At 38.2% G+C, this 14,179-nt stretch overlaps 1 long non-coding RNA gene across 1 annotated transcript in view; it reads left to right on the top strand.

The window, feature by feature from the left end:
- The window catches only part of LOC121658000, a 61,063-nt gene that overhangs the window by 8,124 nt on the left and 38,760 nt on the right, over positions 1-14,179 (top strand). The window contains exon 3 of the long non-coding RNA XR_006013818.1: positions 7,790-7,922. This is a non-coding gene — a long non-coding RNA (uncharacterized LOC121658000). The remainder of the gene's footprint in view (positions 1-7,789; positions 7,923-14,179) is intronic.

Below are 14,179 nucleotides of genomic sequence, written 5' to 3'. Positions count from 1 at the left end.
CTATCTACAGGTCTTCTGTGGTTGCACCTCCAGTAGTAAATTAAACAGTGTCTGGAAATTTTCTGGGGTGCTAGCAATACTACTATATACTTTAGAATTATTTGAATGATCCTTGAAACGACTTTCATGCATTTCCAAGTCCAGTAGGTTACCATACATTAAGCATGGTTCCCAGTAGGCTGTCCTCATGCACACACCCTGGAGATAAAAGTATTTCATCAAGTCTGTATGAAGTGCTTTATTCCAGGCTGTGGTCCTGAGCACATTTCTTTTACCTGTATAGATATAACCAATCCATCTTGTTCTGAAGAGTAGTTGTGGCTAAAAGTCATTGTTTTTCTTCCAAAACCCTGAAACATTTAGAGTTAGCCACAGGTAGACACATAAGAAAGGGTCCAGGAGAGAAGTTCCCTGAGAAAAACCCAAATAGTCACAGCATATAGACAGCAATCTGCTTTGCCAAATGACGTAAAAAAAATTGCAGTTTCCCAAATGTCAGAGGAAAAGGATGCAACTGCTCTGGGGTAAAGGCTGTGCTGCTGTTTAGGCAGTTGGACTAGATGACTCCTGTAGGTCCCTTCCAAGTGAACCATTCTATTGCAATGGACACTGAAGAGGCAGCCCTAGAGTCAAGCAAAGTTTTTTTTCCACCTAAAGCAAATAAAATGTGGTTATTTTCCCGTCTTATCATTCCAGAACTTAATTTCTTTCAAACCCTTCAATTTTATGGCTGTGGGTAGTGTCACATGCTGTGTGTACACTTACAAGGACCCTAAGAATAGAGGAATGTGCATGAAACCACTTTTTGCTTTATTCTTTTCTACATAACTTCACCTGCAGTTTTCAGCAGCTCTTTCACATAGGCATAAAGGAAGGCTGAGTCAAAGAATTAAATGCATTTTATTCTTCACAGCATGTAAAGCATGTGATTAGAAAGGAAAGGGCCTATTTGAGGTCACAGATTGCAGAGGAAAACAGCATTTACTCTCAGCCCACAAAAGGTCTAGATTTTGATTGACTTAATTTGAACCCCTAAGGTTCTGGGGGAGAAGGAGAGTTCAGTTTCCTTTGTTTTGTTTTGGGGGTTTTTAAAGAGCTAGTTCCCAGAGAGTCATTTTGAATATTACAAAGAAGAAGTTTAAAAGCCTTTTTCAAATACCCTCTTTGCTCCACAATAAAAATATCTGGGCATTCAAAGCTCAATTAGCTCTACACTTTAAAAGTATTTTCTAAAAGTACAATTTACAAGAGCTAAAGAAGCACTCTTTTCCTCTTTTTACAGCAGGATTATCCTATTCACTTCAAGGAATTTACAGACTAGGTATGTAGAAATACGTATGACAGGAGAATTTTAATTTAGCTGTTTACCCTAGATTACAAAATCCTGTGTTGCAAAGACTCCTAGATCTCCCCATTTCCATAAGACAAGGTAAGTAGGCACATCCTTAAAATGTTCCATAGTGCTCAAAAAATTAAGCAAGGATCCCCATATACTTAGAATCATAAAAATGTTTAGGCTGCAAAAGACCTTCTAGATCATCTAATGCAACCATTAACCCAGAACTGCCAAGTCCACCACTAAACCATGTCCTTCAGTGCCACATCTACATGTCTTTTAAATACCTCCAAGGATGGTGACTCTACCACTTCCCCGGGCAGCCTGTTCCAATGCTTGAAAACCCTCTCCGTGAAGAAACTTTTCCTGATAAAGTCTAAACCAGCCTTGTTGAAACTTGAGGCCATTTCTGCATGTCCTAGCACTTGATACTTGGGAGAAGAGACAAACACCCACGTTGCTACAACCTCCTTTCAAGTAATTGTAGAAAGAAATAAGGTCTCCTGTGCAATTCCTTTTCTTCAGACTAAATGCTCCCAGCTCACTCAGCCACTCCTCATAAGACTTGTGCTCCAGACCTTTCACCAGCTCCATTGCCCTTCTCTGGACTTACTCCAGCGCTACATGTCCTTCTTGTAGTGAGGGGTCCAGAACTGAACACAGGATTCGAGGTGTGGCATCACCAGTGCCAAGTATGGGGGACAATCACTGCTCTGGTCCTGCTGGCCACACTATTGCTGATACAGGCCAGGATACCACTGGCCTTCTTGTCCACCTGGGCATACACTGGCTCATGTTCAGTCAACTGTTGACCCACAGCTCTGAGTCCTCTTCTGCTGGGCAGCTTTCCGGTGCCTCTTCAGCCAACCTGTAGCACTGCATGGGGTTGTTATGACCAATAAACTTGTTACCTTGTATGTGCAATATTAAATGCATCAACCCAGAACTTCTAACACTGTAAATGTTGGACAAGGCTGGTAGAGAGCAAGTGAAGCAAAAACAACTTTGCTCACAAACCTCAAGACTTTTCAGTCATCTTCTCCCTAAAGGTCGTATTTCCCATTATTCAGCAATGTAGGTTCTAAGGACACCTATTCAATTTATCAGTTAAATTAACTTATTTAGGCAGTATAATGATCAGTAAATGCTGAAAGTTTGCAAACCAGATGATATTATGCACTGGAGCATAGCCCACCCTCAGGATCTTACTTCCTTTTAATACACAATCACCCTGCACAAACAGCACCACACTGCCTTCCACAGTTTTGTTGGTTTATTCCTCCAGTCACTGAAACCTCTCTGCAGGCTCAATGGTTAGCTTACAAATTGGGGTTACATGGTCAGATTGTGCATATTCCCTCTTCTCCCCTCAAGATCTCTGTAACCACCCTTGGAGCTCTAGTCTGCTGGATTCAGACATACACCCCACAAGGTGAGACACACTTCATAGCAAATGTTTCTATTCAATCTGTGAGAATCATGATAAGGTCTGTACTGTGATGCCCTTTACTATTTATTTATTATACTCCCAAAATATGTTAAATTTTGTAATGAAAGAGAGGAGGAGAGGTCTCTTGAAAACATAATTTTAGAAAAGAAGCAAAAAAACCAACCTAGGAGACAGAATTGTTGTATCTTTTTTAGTGCACCACTGGAAGTTTTCTCTTTGAAATAAAGTCCATTTATCTGAATCTGAGGAATAGACATTTTAGGTATATTTCTCTTGTTTTGAACTATTGCATTAATGAAAATCATATTCTGTTGTTCATGCATTCTAGTTTCTGGAACAGCTAAGGACATATTGCAATAAAAGATTTCATGCTACATACTTCTCAACAGGTGTCAGCAGGGCAGTTTACAAAGTAAGGAAAGCATAAACAGGGCAAGGGCTTTTATGCCATGACTAAATGAATTTCTAGACAAAGTGTTTTAAAAGCATGAGGGCAGCTGAGTGCTGAGTAAATTTGCATTTGAAAATGTACCCATTTATTCTCTTCCTTCAGTTCTTCAGATACAATGAGTCAGGCCAAATGCTGACGTAAATGAAATCCAGGCTACTCAATTCAGAACATCCCACAGGTGATGGCTGTGTTAAGCCAACAGGGCTGGGAAATTAATTAGAAGCTGGATCCAGCAAATATTTAGTCATAATTTCTCCAGGAAAATAGTGGATTGGAGGGCTCAAAATAGCATGGTCAGATGCTGTCTTCTGGATCAAGCGGTGTGATTTTGGCCTATTCCAACTGCTCCTTATTTATCACCTTTTGGAGACATCCTGTTCTGTAGCTTTTCTGATCTCAAGGGCTGCATGGAAGTGGTTTCTAATGTGCGCCAGGCATGCTCAAAACAGGAAAGGGAACACTGAAATGGCACTGAAGCCAAGGGTTTGTTTTCCCTCCCTAGGTCTGCCCGGTAACTTCACACATTTTTTAAAATGCATGTGTACATATATATATTTGTATATAGTGAATAGTTTTCAACTGTGCAAGGGAACAAAATGATGAGGGCACTCCTGAGGTAGTGCAATCATGACCTTAAAAATACAACTTTCTCATACATGTGTTCTCATTTGAAAAGTAGTGAGAAGGGATTAAGAAAAAAACACCCATCAAATGAGTATCTCAACATGATTATTATCATTGACAGGACAAGCTGTTTGACACTGAAGCACACCAACATGATGACTTGTTTTCATTTTAAAATCTTCCTTTTGGGAAAGAAAGATTAAAAAAATCATTTCATTCACTTGAAAGAAATTTTCCTTTTTTTTTAATTTTAAATCACAAAAGTGTAATCGTAACTATACATACTGAAAACAAAAAGAGTGATTTAGGGAAGCTTCTTTAGCACTGGAAATGCACCATCACTTGTACGTAATGTTGGTAATTAAAAAAGATTCTTTTGAAGAATCTGGAGTGCAGAAGATTGTCTAGTGATGCCCTAGAGCCAGAATATTATTAATGTATTTTACTGAAAATCAATTTTCACTATATTGTGTCCCTATTGCTTTAAAATACAGACATTAGTGCTGGTGTAAAAGAGTATGGAAATTGTGGTGATACAGACATGCTTTCTCTTAAAAAGAAAGATTATTCTTATTTGTAGTGCAAAATGCCCTATTTAGTAGGCACCAGTTATTGGGTTAATTGGAACAGTGTAGTGAGAGAGAAACATTAAACTTCTTTACCAAAGGAATCATTAATAGACCTTGTACATAATTTTTTGTATAAATGCAATATTCTTGTATCTTTTGGGGGAGAAGGAGGAGAAAGAAAAGAAAGATTACCACATTTCTAAGAGAATTTTAAATCGTAAACTTTTAAGATATCTACTAATGATCTGACTAATAGGAAACAATATCTGTTATAATAACTTGCCCATACATTAACAAATAGACATAGCATAATTATTTCAATTTTAGAACGAAGCTTGAAAGGGTATTTGGGTTTTAAACTAACATTTCATTTAGAGAAAAATGCTGTTTTTTCAAATTACACTACTCAAAAGTAATTTCAGGACTCACACAATCACAGACCTAAGCAGTCATTGCAGCTAACATTTATATGAATTGCCAATAACTCACTGAAAGGGAGTGAGCAACACCTTCACTGAGCATCCTGTGCAACTCCTAGGGTAGGGAAGACTTTCAATTAACTTTACAGCTCTGCAGCTTGGGGGAAAAACCCACTTAAATCCTTTTTTCATAATGGCCTACTGTAATGCAGAAGCCAGAATAGAAAAGGAATGATAGAAACATTTTCCACATGCTTGGGTTAGAATGTCTTAGTTTTGTTTCCATATGTGTGATGAAAGACTTCCTGAAATTTATATATGGCCTAATGTTTTGAAAGTTCGTTCTGCATACAAGTTAGATGACCTAGTTATCAACAAGATCCACCAGGCAATCTGAATGGAAACACAGAATAAATTGAGACAGAGTATCACAAGTTCTTCTCAGTCAAAAACCCTTTTCTGTCAGCGTACATGCCAAAAAGTTGGTGTCACAATAATGAGAGTTACTTAGCACTGGAGCATATTTAAATTATTCAAACTCTGTTAATTTAGGTTTAAAATACTCAGCATTTCCATAAAAGGGGTTGAGCAATGCCCATATCAGAAGCCCTAGTTATCACCAACCTTTTCACTATCCAGTAACATCTGGGGAGTAAAAAGGCAGCATTAATAAGATATGTACCTTAGTCAATGCTTCCAAAGCTGCATGTGTACCATTATGGATCTCTTTCAGTATTCAACTATCTCACTAGTGGTGACTTATTTTCAGAAATGTGGAGTGAATTGTTACTACTAATTAAATGAAATCCAAATGATTTATTTGATTACTAGAGATTGGTAGTGAAATTTGTGTCAATTTTGAACGTGGGATGGATTTATTTTAAGAGATGCTCAGCATCCGACATTCTTTGGTGCCTACAAGAACTGCGTTAATGATAGCTGCCTACTCAAACAAATGTTGGAGGACTGTGAACCATTACTTATATTCAGGTTTTTTACTTTCAGCAGAAATATGTGGGTGATACAAAGGAAAAGATGTTCTAAAGATATCATAGAATAAGTATAGATTGTCTGATGAGCTTGGAGAGTCTAGATCACTTTGTTTTAGATGGATTTCTGTCAGAAATTATTTAGGTATATCCTGATGAGTTGGATTGGATTACCTGTAGCACCTGTATTTCCAGCAGTTTTATAATTCTACAGATAGGAGAATAAATATTTGGGGTTGGGATAAGAGGAAAATTGCCCAGTTTCCTCAGCAAGATCAAATTAAGTACCACAACTAGAATAATCTAATATCTAATGGTTTAATTTGGAAATAATGACATTTCATTCCAGTGTACTGAAAGGTCTGGCTGATGTTACTGAGAGAGCTCTCTCAGTTATTTATCAACGGTCTTGGGAATATGCAGAGGTTCCAGATGACTGGAAGCTAGGAGATGTTATTTGAATCTTCAAGAGGGCAAGAAAGAAGACCATGATAATTATAAGCCTGTCAGTGTCACTTCAGTGCCTAGTAAAATTATGGAGAAGATTATTGGGGGAGTTATTGGAAAACACTTGAAAGACAATACAGTCATCACTCAAAGTTAGCATGGGGTCATAAAGGCAAGATCATGTCTCACTAACTTAATTTCCTTTTACAAGAGGGTTACCTGACTAACAGATAAAGAGAAGGCACCAGACATGGGGTTTTTATTTATTTTAGAAAGGCTTTCAATACTCTCTCTTACAGTATCCTTCTATAGAACTTGTCCAGCACACATCCAGTTATATCACACAATGTGTGACCAATTGTCTGAAGAGTTGGACCCAAAAAGTGTTGGGAGACACGGGTTAAAAAGCAGAGGTTGGTGAGGAGATTGGCAATTGCTCAAGTGACCTTGCAATTGGGAATAGCTCTTGATTGGTCTGTGAGACCAGTAGGCCAGGAATCCTCTAGCATGGACCACATTTAACAGTGCCTGGGTCTTTGCTTGTGAGACTCTGCCCAGTCATTGCTTTACCTGGTTAACAAGATAATGAAAATAAATTTACTCTTTCCATTCTAGCCACAAGTTTGTGGTTGTTCCAACTGCCTGCTTGTGTTGACTCACACATAGAGTTGCAGTAAATAGGGCAACTTTTGGTTGGTGGCCAGTCACTAGTGGTGTTCTCCAGGGCTCAATTTTGTGGCAAGTTCTCATCAATGGTTTTATCAGACCTGGATGCTGGAATTTAATGCACACTAAGCTTGTCAGCTAAGCTAAATTAGGAGGATTTGTCTTCCTCGAGGATAGAGAGGCCCTTCCACAGAGACCTTCATGGACTGAAGGGCTGGGCAGTCACCAACCACATGAACTTTAACAAGGGCAAGTGCCAGATCCTGCATGTGGGATGGCATAATCCTGGAGAAAGGTATGCACTGTGGGCAAAAGACTGGAGCGCAACCCAGCAGAAAGAGATGTTCTGGTTGATGACAAGCTCAGTATGAGTCAACAATGTGCCCTGATGGCCAAAAGGGCCAACTGTATCCTGGGGAGCATTAGGCCCAGTACAGCTGGAAGAAGTGATTTTCACACTGAAATCAGCATTGTTGCAGCCTCACCTCGAGTACTGTGTGCATTTTGATTTCCAAAACATAGGATGGATATAAAAATATTAGAATGTACCCAATTTTGCAAGTTGCCCTGTGGGGAGTCTATTATCCTTGTGGGTCCTTTCAGTATATTCTATGATTCTATGAATCCTGGAATACTGGGAAAAATTTTTAGGAGGGAAAACATTTCCCAAGGAAACATAAAGAAGAAATTCATTCTTTTAAATGACAATATGTAGTTCAATTTTGAAAAAAGTAGCATGGTTTATTGCCTGAATTTTTCACTATGCGTTTTCTAAGAATTTCAAAAATATGTATGTTCAGAAAAATGCATTAATCAAATGCTTAATTGTACTAATTAGGCATCTCTTCCGGCCTGATGTTGTGAGAATGATATGAACTACTTCTATGCATCTGGAATGGAAATTTGATCAAAAATTAAAGGGAAAAAACCCCCACTAGAGAAAGACACACCCAACTTGGTTTCTATGAATGGTAAGTTAAATATATGTATTATCTCTGTCTTAGAACAGATTTTGCTTTATTCTTTACTGTTTGAATTTCTTATACAAAGACTTAAAGCAGATCTTATTCTTCATTTATTTATTTATTACATTTATTCTCAGAATTCTTTTTATTACATTCACCTAGATACAATTTAGGTTTGTGATTTACTGTCAAGTTCATTATTTAGTATTTTGTGCTTTATGGTGTAATGGTGTAGAGTTTATATCAAAATATTTATTGTGTTGACTGCACTGTATTGTCCTCAATATTATGTATTTCAAGCTGGTTTTAAATCTGCACGAACATATGTAAAACCTTTAGAAATTTTCTTTTGTACTTTCTTATTTGACAAGTGTTTCTTATGAAGTATTCCATTTAGGTGATTGAAAGTGATTTTAAGGAAGCAGTGATTTATTTATATTAGTAAAAAAGTAACATTTCACTCTTTTTTTCCGATTATGTTTTCCAGTCCACCCAGTTTGGGGATAAGAAAAAAGACTTTTTCTTACTTCTTTTTTTTTCATATTTAATTTTAATTTTGGTCTATCTCACTGAGTTCTGGTTAAAGTATAGCAAGTATTGTCTAAACCATGTGAACAAATTATACCCCAAACTAAACTGTCATAGTTGATTAAAAAGAACTTATTATATGATTTGAATGCCTTAGTGGGCTAGCCAAGTTTGGAACCACCATTATGTTTGCTTTTAACTAATGATGCAGAATATGGTTTTTAATTAAACTCCGTTAGGATTGATTTAGTGTTAACAACTTATTGAGACAGTTACCCTGTGATATATCACAGAAGTGAGCAAAGATACTGCCTTACATGAAAAAAGAGATGCTAGAGAACATTGCAGTGGGAGGACTTAATGATTAATGCCTACCATTAAGATATACCTATCATCTGTATATAGTCCATCTTTCTTTCTTCTACCAGACCTTGAAGACCTGTTCAACCCTGAGCATATTCTCAAAAAAATCTCTTTGTAACATAAAGATAATATATTTCCAGACAACAGCAACAGAACAGATTGCCTAGCAGAGACTAGGAGATAATTCAGCACCCTTTTCCTTAGACAAACGAACCAACTTACGAGCTTAGAAACACTTTACTGCTTTATCTCATTGGCAGAGTTTTCTCTTTGGGCCACAGAGTTTATTTGCCCACATACACCTCAGATCTGGCTAGATTAATGAAAGCTACAAACCCCTTAAAATATACAAAGTCCTTACATTATGTCCCAACTGACTTTATAACAAAAATATCCATAAAACTCGATGCATGGATACTTGGATACACAGCAGTCCTGTTTGTGAAAATCCTACTTCTATCTCATCTTTTTCACAACTAAGATTACAGAAGCATGGGATGGTCTGAGTATGAAGGGACCTTAAAGACCATCTTGTTCCAACCCACCTGCCATGGGCTGGGACACCTTCCACTAGACCAGCTTTCTCAAGAATCCCATCCAACCTGGCCTTGAACAGTTCCAGGGATGAGACATCCATACCTTCTCTGGTCAACTTGTTCCAGTGGAACATTATGATTCTCAGAAAATGTTGGATCGAAGGGAAAGAATTCTTTCCCTCCCCAGAAAATCACTGCATTACTGCAGTCAGGGAATTTCAAAAATCAAGCATGTGTGGAACACGCTCCAGAGGAACAAGTGCCTAGGTATTGACAACTCTTTTAGTCATTTTATCTCCTACCCTTGTTATGTAGCATGGGAGATAAAAAGTGAGCAAAACTGAGCCCAGTGGAACACGAGACTCGGTAAGGATATGGAAACTCCCTTTACAGTAATTATGCAGGTACAAAAGAGGCCTGCAAGAAGACACCTGGGAATTACAGCTTGCTGATCACCATCTATCAAACACTGAAAAAGCACAGCCATGTGATATGGTGGGAAAAATGAATGAGGCATCGATTGACCTGTGAGAATTATTCCCTCTCCTCCTGTCCTAGATATTGCACCTCACATATTCTTGGGTGGAAGGCAAAGGCTGGAAACACTCCAGAAAGTCAAATATTGTACAAAGGAACAAGATCCCAAATTTAAGAGGGTCAGTGGAAATGAGCAGCCACATGCACATTTAATGACTTCAATTCTGTCTTCTCTTATTGATATGTTTGTGAACCTGATCACTTTGACCTCAGGAACAAAGGGCTATAGCATCAGTACTAAGAGTATGGGATTAGCTCCAAGGAATTTCAGGATTTGATTGGTAAGGGCTCACTGCTTTGATTTCATGGCAATAATGAGTGAAAAATGAATAGGAGCCATTACCATAGGGTGAGTTGTTAAGGAATTTCAGTCTTGCGAATGTTGATTTCAGAGTTCAAATCTACTTCGATCTATCTGTCTTCTAATAAGTCCTATCATAGAATATTCAAGTTCCTCAGCTGGTACACACAGACAGACACACATATTTGCATACATGCATATCCATGTTTAATCTCCATGAAGTAGAGTCAGAATGAAGTCTTTCAGTGTTCTAACTCAATGAACTGTAGAGAGCAGGGCATATTTGACCACAGAACTATAAAGCCATCTTATCTTCAAAAATCTGAGCCCAGGAAAACTTAACACTTAATTATAATGCTTGGCTCAGACATTCCCATGCGTGGCAAACTGGGACTTAGAATGACAGAATCACTAAGAATTGCTGGGGTTGGAAATGACCTTTAAGATCATCAAGCCCAACCATCAACATAGCACCACCACCATGCTCACCATTAAACCATGTCCTCAAGTGCCATACCCACACATTTTGAACACTTCCAGGAATGGTTACTCTACCACTTCACTGGAAAGCTTGTTCCAATGCTTTACAACACTTCCCATGAAAAGAATTTTCACAATATCCAATCTAAGCTTCCCTTGGAGCAAGTTGAGGCCATTTCTTCTCATCCTATTACTTGTTACCTGGGAAAAGAGACAGACCCCTGCCTCACTACACCCTCCTTTTAGGTAGTTATAGAGAGCGATAAAGTCTCCCCTCTTTTTCTCCAGGTACGAGAAAAAGTAATGGGAAACTGCCAAATAAAATCTTTTTCTTTTACTTGAGTGAATTTTCATCTTATCTGTAAAGGGATCTTCATTCTCTATTTGTGAACTAGTACTCTGAATTAATCAATTTTTTCTGTATGAAAAAGAAATAATTGCTTTAGAGAAAACACATTATCATTTTTGCCTTCTTTTGCATGTATTTTCATGGCACGGTCATATACAACATTTTTGTTTTGTATTATGACACATTCTGTAAAGAATTTATTTAATATTGCTTAGATTTGCAGCAAAACTTCATTAGTACTCAGAAATACATTCATCTCATTGATTTCCCTATGTACCAGTCCACCACTGGGAAAAGACAGCTGCACTTTAGTGGTAATTGAAGTAATAGAATCACATTCTCCGTACTTATCTGTCATCATCTATTTTCACCTCTGCATCTGTAGTGCTTTGTGAAATGCCCTTTGCCATTCCAGATAGTTGCTAAACTGAATGCTTTATGAACTGCATTAAAAATACTTTTGTAATTGATTTATTGCAATATTCACATAAAGTGGCAACAGAGGGGAGGAAGAAAGGAAGTGATTAATTATATGCACTTCAGAGGTGAAAGCTCTTATTTTCTCTAGCTAGTTGTTGCTTCAACTAGCAACAAAGTTCAAAAAAGGCTCTTAAACTGTATTAACATAAAGACACACTTCTGACTAAATAAAGCTTTGGTCTTTCAGACATTTTATACTTTTCTGTCATGGCAAGCAGTCTAGTGTTCATGGGTGTGCCATGCCCAGGTTGGGATATGGGCATCTCTCTTGTATGACTGTAAAACTGTTTTTTTTAAATATCTGTGATAAAGATATTGAAATCTTGGCCAGTCTTTCTAAATTTCCTGAATTCCCTGTATAGCAACAGAAGATAAAGTAATTTCATTTCAAATTAAGAGTTTAAAATGAGTCTTCATGAAACTATTTCTGCATCAAAAGCATTACATTGATGAAATTGGGTACTATGCTGTAAGTGATTTTTTCCAAATGTAGGTGAGTTGTAGAAGCTGGAGAGAGCTCCATGAATGCAGGGATACAGACGAATAGGAAAAACACTTTGAAATCAGGATGATTTGTTCTTGATATATCTTTTGTTGTGACAAGAGATAATTTTGAAGTCATCTGGCATGCAGCCTTGATTGCCCAGGACTAAAGAACATAACTTTAATAAAAATATAATAAAAAGGCTCATTTCTGCATATTTCTACCTGTGTGTATTTCCTCAGGAAATAGTTCAGCCATCTTGTACACATTCACTGATACCCCTGAAGATTGTTAGGCACTGGAAGAATTGGCAGCCTGAATAAAGGTCCTCAAATAACAGCACATCAAATTTCTTGCTCTTACGTTATGATTAAAATCCAACAGAAACAGAACGTTCTTTGAGGTGTCATTGTGACTAAGGGAGAAAAAATGCCATGAGAAAAAGGTTATCATGAAACAGCACACTGCTTTTACAGGTTCTGTTAAAGGACCGACCTGAGGTGAGCCAAGACAAAACTCCAAATCAGCAATGGCCAGTTGATGCTGGATGAACAGGGAGTAAAAAACTGAAGTGCAGATCTTTTGAATGACAGAAAAAATGAAGGTTTCTAAGCAATCAAGTAGGATCTTGCACCCACATGGGCAATAGGTTGCTCTCTACAATTAATCAGATCTGACTGCCTTGGAATCGGTGGGTGGGACACCAAATTTTCCTGTCCAATATATGACAGTCAGGACTGCAAGGAAACATTTTATTTGGCCAGGTATTCACCCATGGCTCTTTCCTGTGGAGTTTAAAGTGCATTCCTTTCCTTTGCAAATTAATCAAAGGTTGCTCTTTTAAAACCTGATCTGAAATGTCGCAGCTGCCTTTTCCACAGCAGCTCAGCACTTAGAGAAGATGGGTTGAGCAACACTGATTCCCTCTGCTCTCTGAGATATTTTTAGGTCACTTTTGTTTCCTCTTTGTTGGCTGATCTCCTCACCAGGCTACCTAGCCCAGGAACATTTTCCTTACTTTCCTCTGAAACTGAGACACTTCTTATAAATATTACTATGGACAGAGAAGAGATCAGGATATAAGAAGGACATTGACCTTCTGGAGTGAGGCACAAGGAGGGCCACAGAGATGATCAGAGGGATGTAACATCTCTCCTACATAGACAGGCTGAGAGAATTAGGGTTGTTCAGCCTGGAGAAGGCTCTGAGAAAACATTATAGCATCCTTCAAGTACCTAGAGGGGGCCTGCAAGAGAGATGCACAGAAACATTTTACAATGCCACATAGCCATAGGACAAGGAGTAATGCTTTGAAAAGAACAGAGAATAGGTTTAGATTAAATATTAGGAAGAAATTTTTTACTATGAGGTCAGGGAGACACTGGCAGAGGTTGCCCAGAGAAGCTGTGGATGCCCCATCCCTGGAAGTGTTCCAGGCCAGGTTAGATGGGGCTTTGAACAACCTCGTCTAGTGAAAGATGTCCCTGGGACACCAAGGGAGATTGGAACTAGAAGAGCTTTAAGGCCCCTTCCAAGAAAAACCATTCCAGGATTCTATGATTTTATAATCCTGTGAGGGAACATTGCCCTCTGATGCAGGCTTCCCATGAGAGACAGTCACAGTTCTTTTCCTATCCTGAAGGGTTCAAAGACATTTTATGATCAGACACCATGTACTAAGCATGAGTTAAGCACTCAATGGCACAACCACTATGTCAAACTGGGGCAGATCTGGGCACTTATAGAATCAGGCCATGGTATCTGGTGACATATACATTGTTCAAAAATATACAATAATATGGTTTTTTAACCATCTCTGGAGTTAAACAGATGCAGCCTAGCACTTCTCAGGATCACTAAGGCACTAAATTCTTCCAAGTCTTTCTTAAGGCACATAAGTCCTTTTTTGGATCTGGCCCTTAGCTTCATCCAGACTTCTTCCAAAATCTATTTATAGCTGCTCGTTATGGCATATGACATAGTGCATAAGCATCAATTTGCTCAGATGGACATACACTACGTATTTTCCCACTTTGACTTCAGGAGGAGAGAGTGACACAAAGTGTACTAGAAGTTTATAAAAGTTGCAGACAAAGTAACATTTATGTGTTTCCAAGAAACAGGTAACTCCTGGTGGTTTGTTCCTTCCATAGACTTCAAGAGTGTAATTTGAGGGAATTAATCTATTGCCTGTTTCTTGGAAAT

The sequence above is a fragment of the Corvus kubaryi genome, unplaced genomic scaffold, assembly GCF_017639235.1.
Source record: "Corvus kubaryi isolate FWS band 111438036 unplaced genomic scaffold, C.kubaryi_AGA036_p1.0 split1-65, whole genome shotgun sequence".
Taxonomy (NCBI): Eukaryota; Metazoa; Chordata; class Aves; order Passeriformes; family Corvidae; genus Corvus; species Corvus kubaryi.
This window is presented reverse-complemented; position numbering and strand designations above follow the sequence as displayed.